This window comes from Oncorhynchus keta, chromosome 4 (genome assembly GCF_023373465.1).
Source record: "Oncorhynchus keta strain PuntledgeMale-10-30-2019 chromosome 4, Oket_V2, whole genome shotgun sequence".
Lineage (NCBI taxonomy): Eukaryota > Metazoa > Chordata > Actinopteri > Salmoniformes > Salmonidae > Oncorhynchus > Oncorhynchus keta.
In genome coordinates, this window is record NC_068424.1 from 50,681,120 (window position 1) to 50,688,274 (window position 7,155).

Consider the following 7,155-nt stretch of genomic DNA (forward strand, 5'->3'; position numbering starts at 1 on the left):
CTCTTGGAGACAGGCCCTTTATATCCTAATCAGACAGCACCAACTGTTCTGTAAACACCAGCCTCTTGGAGACAGGCCCTTTATGTCCTAATCAGACAGCACCAACTGTTCTGTAAACACCAGCCTCTTGGAGACAGGCCCTTTATATCCTAATCAGACAGCACCAACTGTTCTGTAAACACCAGCCTCTTGGAGACAGGCCCTTTATGTCCTAATCAGACAGCACCAACTGTTCTGTAAACACCAGCCTCTTGGAGACAGGCCCTTTATGTCCGAATCAGAGAGCACCAACTGTTCTGTAAACACCAGCCTCTTGGAGACAGGCCCTTTATACCCTAATCAGACAGCACCAACTGTTCTGTAAACACCAGCCTCTTGGAGACAGGCCCTTTATATCCTAATCAGACAGCAGCAACTTCTGTAAACACCAGCCTCTTGGAGACAGGCCCTTTATATCCTAATCAGACAGCAGCAACTTCTGTAAACACCAGCCTCTTGGAGACAGGCCCTTTATGTCCTAATCCGACAGCACCAACTGTTCTGTAAACACCAGCCTCTTGGAGACAGGCCCTTTATGTCCTAATCAGACAGCACAAACTGTTCTGTAAACACCAGCCTCTTGGAGACAGGCCCTTTATGTCCTAATCCGACAGCACCAACTGTTCTGTAAACACCAGCCGGGGAGGCTGGTAAGGACTTCAAAACAAAAAGGCAGTGACTTTGTCAGCTGCTACAGAATCACACAGTGGTCACAGAATGTCATCAGTACCATACAACAGTGAATAATCAGTGCGTTCTCGGTCCTTGTACCTCCAGTCTCGCCTCAAACACTATCAACAGATATGAGAATAACATTTAGCTTTAATCTAGTGACCAACAACCTGCAACTTGATTGTCACAAACAGAACTTTGGAAATGGTGTTTTACAGAGACTCCAAATATGCTAAATATTGTGCTGATCACTAAACGAAATATGAACTTTACAAATGACTCAATCACACACACACACACACACACACACACACACACACACACACACACACACACACACACACACACACACACACACACACACACACACACACACACACACACACACACACACACACACACACACACACACACACACACACACACACACACATCCAACATGTCCCCTATTACTGTGGTTGTGAGGGGCAGTGGCTAAAGAGAGCTGTATCCATAAACAAACAGATAAACAGGAGATTCACAGAGCGAGCGTCACACTACTGCCCCTGAAAAGGACCCATTCACTTCTTCTGCTCACCACAATTGAGTTTGTCTCCAGAGCCCAAACAGTTTAGAAGTAATTACTTGTGTTTTCCCCAGAAGGTGATTACTTCGCCACACTTGGCAGCCATTGTCACCGGCCATGCTTCACATTCACGCAAGTGGGCCCGGCCCACAAAGGAGAGAAGTGCCCGATTGATGACAGCCCTCAGTGGCCAAGGGAGAATTTAAAAGTACTTGTATGGGGCTCTTTCAGGAGATTAACTTGCTATAAGGGCTACCTGCCATGGACACATTTGCCGTATTCATGGAGCAAGCACAAAGAGTTTTTTAGAGGGGCCACAGCTGCATGAAAGTGAATGGGATAATGGTCACAAAAGGCAACAAACCTCAAGTGTAGAAAAATAAAGTGTCCTCTCAGATGGGAGGCCTCCATTCACGGACAGACGATTCCTCCCATTGACCATTGAGGATCTGCCCGCTCCACCACCAAAGGCCCCAAGCTAATTAATTTTAGACAAGCAGTGTTGTGGGGAAGGGCTCCAAAGAGAGGGCACCACTCCGGAGCAAAGTGCTCTTTAATTAAACCTTTCTATCTGACAGAGTTCCCCTGGAAATGGACGTCACAGACCAACACACCAGTATAACGAGGAGTCTCCTGGCTAGGCCCCTGGCCCCCTGCATTGAGCAAGAAGCACACAAGAAACACACACAGAGACTTTGCAAGAACACAGATATATACGGCTGTCTGAGTGAGTCTTTCATAATACCAACACACACAAACAGAGCACTGAAGGATACACGTTACACTTTATGCTTCCTGACTTCAGGAAGTCTCTTAGACTACGAGCAGCAACAAATTGAGGATAGAGGAAAAAGTCTGTTTTCCCGTACTCTGCATCTAGAGGCCCAGGGTTGAGCTTTGAAGTGCCTGTGCTAATAAGATGGGTCTAGGACTGTGGCCACATGGGTCAGATTCAGACTCCTGCCTTTTCACATTCTGTGTATGCATGAGCAAGAGAAAGAAAGAGAGGGAGAAAGAAGGAGAGAGAGAAGAGAAGAGAAGAGAAGAGAAGAGAAGAGAAGAGAAGAGAAGAGAAGAGAAGAGAAGAGAAGAAGCATGAAACAGAGAAATATAAAGGAGAGGCAGAACAAACCATGTGTGTCCGAATGCGTTGCGTAAATGTGAAATTGCTCATGCAATTATTTCCGGGTTATAGATGAGAAAGGGGGGATTGATCTTCCTATATAAAACAGACATGGACTACCACATACAGAGAGGCCGAGGGAGGGCCAGGCTTCTTTGCTCGTGCTCATGCAGTGGAAAGGCACTGACAGGTGTGCCTTTGTATGTGCATGTGTGTTCATGCGGCGTGTATGTGTGAGAGAGCAGTGTGTGTGTATAAGCGTGGGCATGGATGGATGTGTGTCCCCAGTTAAGCTTCTCTAAATTGTGTGTTTAATGCCTCTCCCTGGCTACCTCCTCATACCCCTCATCATGGTTTGGAAATGAGGGGCCATCTTCTCACACTCTGTTGGTCTCCAGTCTTAACAGACCAGACGGCCAGCAGTTCAGCTCATAGGGACATAGGGATGCAGTGGATACAGCAGACAGACACCGGTTCAATGCTAATAGATGGAAGGAAAGAAAGGCCTTGGTGCATGAATATCGAGAACTTTTCAAAATGGTCCACTGGCAGTTCATCTAAGACTTGTGGAAGTCTTCAAACGCAAAACCCCAAAAACCTAGCGGATATTTTGGATACCTGGTAAGGATACTTTTTAAAACAATCAGTATAAACTCTGGATTTAAGTATAACATTACTGTACTTAAATATATATCTATTTTTTTATTTAATTCATTGACTTAAGCTATATCCTAAAAAAGACAGATTTGCTAAAGTGTATAAGTCATATGTACTAGCAATGTTATGATAGTGCCAGGCTCACCACATAGCACCACTGGGGTGTACAGAGACATCATGTGTCAGGTCGTCCCAGTCTGACAGTAATAATGCATCACTGTCGGGGTGAGTGGCACTTCCAGGTCAAAGGTCACCAACTCCTCATGTTTACTGCCTGAGTGTAGCAAGCCTCTTTACACCAGGGATTAGTCCAGCGGGTGCATCTGTATCTCTCTTGCTGTTGTATTGTAGAGTAGTTTTTCACGTCTACGTAATAGGAGAAAGGGAGGACCATGTATTGTATCCGATTACACTGCTAAATGTATGAGAGCTGGTAGAAACGGGTGTACTGTAGTATTTGGCCACTAGATGTCAGAGTTTGCCTTGTTAACAGAGCTCTGCTCCCGGCGCTGCTCCAGGGAAGCTTGCAGAGTAGTACACGTGGTGTGACAGCTTCCCCAGGAAGCTAGGGTGACATTTGCCTCACTTAATGACACAAGCTAATTAATCATTAGCGATCCCAGAGGTATTCCTGTTAGAGAGGCTTTGTCGTGCCTGGCCCTGGCAGGGGGTCCCCAGCCCCAACATGTTGTATGCATATGTTTAACTGCCGCAGCCCACACTAAAACGTCTTAATATTCTCCCATTTAGGTATTTAGACTGGATTGCAGTTTGCTGTTTTTCCCTATTCCTTCCTCTTGAAACAAGCACAAGGGTAAAAGCCCTTTTAAGATATGTGTAACTGTGTTCCTTAATCTTGTGCATGTAACCGTATGGAGGGCCGTGCAGTAGGCTTCATTGTGTAGGACTAGGGCCCAGCTCTATGTGTGTCTAGAGAAGGGCCAGGGAGAGAGGGAAGAGAGACGTTATCAATGGTTGATTGGGCGGACAAGGGGAAGGAGGTTTTGGATTTCCTGCCTCAATGGTTTTAACCCCATCGCTTTGTCTTTATCAAGCAAAATAAGCACATTCGCCGACAGATCAATTCAGGCCAAGAGTAGCAGAAGATAGACTAATCCAGTCCACCTTGCGTTCATTGCCGTTGTGCTGTGCTTTGGTGTTGTGCTTGATAAAGTAGCGCCTGAGTATATATATCCTCTGAAAGTGTTGAAATGCAACGTAGATTGATGGTCAAAAGTCATGGATGAAAGTGTGGATAACTTTTTTTCTTTTTTATCTCAAAACAAACAGGCTGTTTTTCCTATTGTGGCTTGTCTTCCTGTTCTGTTAAGCCGAGAGATGAGGGGGATAGGATACTGTACTGTGTACATGTACTGTTTATGTACATGAACTGTGGTAGCAGGGTCATTGGGTTATGGCTAATTATCTCTCATGGGGTAAACCCCTCTCTCACTCATATTTGAATTGCACCAAAATGTGAGAAGGGATTTTTATGAAATACTGAACAAGTGGAAGCTAACCCCCTGGATGTGTTCTCCCCTTATGCATCATTACTGTCCCCCCCCACTGTGTCCCTGACTGGGTCTAGGAAAGAACCAGTCTGGCTATTATGTACCGGTGGCTCCAAGTGACCCACCCTGATGCCCCCTCCACCCCTGCTGCCCCCTCCACCCCTGATGCCCCCTCCACCCCTGCTGCCCAACAGAGAAGGGCATGGGGCCGCATGGGAGCATCGGGGAAACTTGGAGATGAGTGGTTGAGCAGGGTTGGCTGGTAGGAGGGCTGAGTTCGTTTTTGAGACGAGGGGTGAGTGAGATGTGTTACCCTTGGGATAGGCTGACCCCTGACCCCTGAGACCTGCTAGCCAACCCTAATGCTTTGTACTGTGACCTCAGTGGATCAGGGCTGGGTGTTTTTGATGATATACAGTTTTGAAGCTGGGCAGAAATATTCCTCTGGACATGTGCTGTAGCAGTGGGTCTACGAGCTATGAACCCACCCACTGAGTTTTACACTGCTCTGACCTACCAATTTCTAAAGGACTCCGTGTTCCTCTCTAACCAATAGCCAACTTGGATAATGGAAGCTCAAAATGTACGCCGTACATATCGTACTTTTTACTTCTAGTGTAATTTTGTCCTCATTCTTAGCCGCCTTTATTAACGGGGGGGCGATGCTATTATGAAACACGACGTGGGCGTTCTCTTCTGTCTCTTTCCATCGCGGCAGTGACGGCCCACTGTGCTTCTGTGTAGCAGATCTGCTCCTCCATTTTGTTTCTGCGTGGGTCAGTGCGGCAGGTTGCGACTCCTCCATTGAAAGTGACGTTAGTACGGTGATACAGAGGGATGAATTATTCTGTTTCATAGGGCCACTGTACGGCTCATTGATATGCAAAGGAGAGCCTGGCATGGCTTTTACTGCCCTGGGCCCTGCCAGGTATCCATTTAATATCACTTGGAAATACACCGGATCCTTCATTTCTACTCTAATCAGGGGGATGATTTCACTCCAAACAGAGCCATTGTAATTTCACCGGCCTCTCGAGGAGGAAGATACTGCCGAGTTCTTTCCCATGGCTGAGTAGGAGTTGTAAACCTGAGATGGGATCTGAGGTACTAAGGGCAGCATCCTCTAAGGCTAGACCCTGGCCCTTCTACATAATCCCCCACCTACTAGGCTTCAAGCCGCCAAAACTCTTTCCCCACGAGAAGTAACACCTAGGGTGCACCGTCACAATAGAACGCCACGCGTCTTAACATCGTTATTTCGCCATAGCATTAGAGATAAGGGTCAAAAAGACAGTATCCTGTCAGAGATTTGGCTCTTGACCCATCAAGTGTGTGGAATGTACACCTTCCGAGTGTGAATTAGCATGGCTCCAGTAGGTCTGTGGAGAGACAATAGGCGAACAGCGTAGGACCGTAGTGCTCTAAGTCAGGTTGGGCGAAGAAGACGAAGCCGGCGCCATTTTTGTTTGTGCACAAAGTGCTCATCATCTCTGTCTTTTCGGAGACAGACAGGGGCGTGTCTGTCCTGTGGGAACCCCATCTGCAGGCCCATGGTGGTGATGGTGGAACCTCCCCTTCCTCCACACCCATCAGTGTTCACCCCCAATTACACACAAATAGATAGACTACCACAAAGGCACAGCATGCGCAAACTTACCTGCCCCCCCACGCCAATTGTTTGTGCCCAGGAACATGTTTAAAGATGCACGCTTCCACACCCTTATATCTCCGCAGGAGGCCACAGGAAACAGATGAAGATGCAGGCAGGTTGATCAGGACATAATGTGGCCTACATGTCCCTGAGTGACGTGTCGCAACGTTGCACCGCCAAACCACTGCCATTATCAACAATGAATCGACATCATTTTCTGTAGAAAGACCAATTTGGACTTGAAAGAGGCTGCCATGGAAGCCGATCGCTCAGATAGGAAAGGGAGGGGAATCACTTGTCGCCCCGGCAGAGCTTCCACGCCTCCTGTCGTGACGGAGGCAGTCATTCACACCGAGCATCTATCAAGCTGCATGAAATTGCCTTTTTGCGTTAGCAAGTGGTGGATTTGTAACAAGGCCTTAAGGATAGCTTATTTACTCACTTGTTTATTGCGAATCAAAGTGAGCTAAACTTTTCTCATCTTTTTCTTCTCTCTCGGCATCGAAGCCTCTTAGCCGCGGCCCTTTCATGGTGTCAGGGGCGGGGCCAAGGCGTTGCATGTGATTCCCTATCTCCGGGAACCCCGCAATTACATCTGGCACAACTCTGCATGAACTAGCGCTTTATAGTCCTTTGTGCATCTCAGCTTTGAAGCGCCGGGTCCCTCTATAAGTTGCCTTTTGTCCCCCCCCATCGTCCTACACGCCGCACCCATCCCCCAACCAACCCCCACTAGAGACAGAAGACAGAATGCGATGTGTCGTCTTCCTCCCCAACACAAAGCCCCAGTGCATTGGACACACCTTGGACAGCACAAAGGATGAAAAGCGCGGCGAGGTTTGGACACGCAGGACCACGCTGCCAGGCCCGATAAAGACGCTTCAAAAGTCGAGCTGTGAGCAGCGGCCCTCCTCTGTCGCTCCTTCTCTTTCTTCCC

At 47.6% G+C, this 7,155-nt stretch overlaps 1 protein-coding gene across 1 annotated transcript in view; it reads left to right on the plus strand.

The window, feature by feature from the left end:
• The first annotated feature begins 2,889 nt into the window (after window positions 1–2,889).
• Window positions 2,890–7,155, plus strand: part of LOC118377058 (zinc finger protein ZIC 4-like) — a 122,855-nt gene continuing 118,589 nt past the window's right edge. The window contains exon 1 of the mRNA XM_035763902.2: window positions 2,890–3,020. The gene's annotated coding sequence lies outside the window, so the exon portion shown is untranslated. The remainder of the gene's footprint in view (window positions 3,021–7,155) is intronic.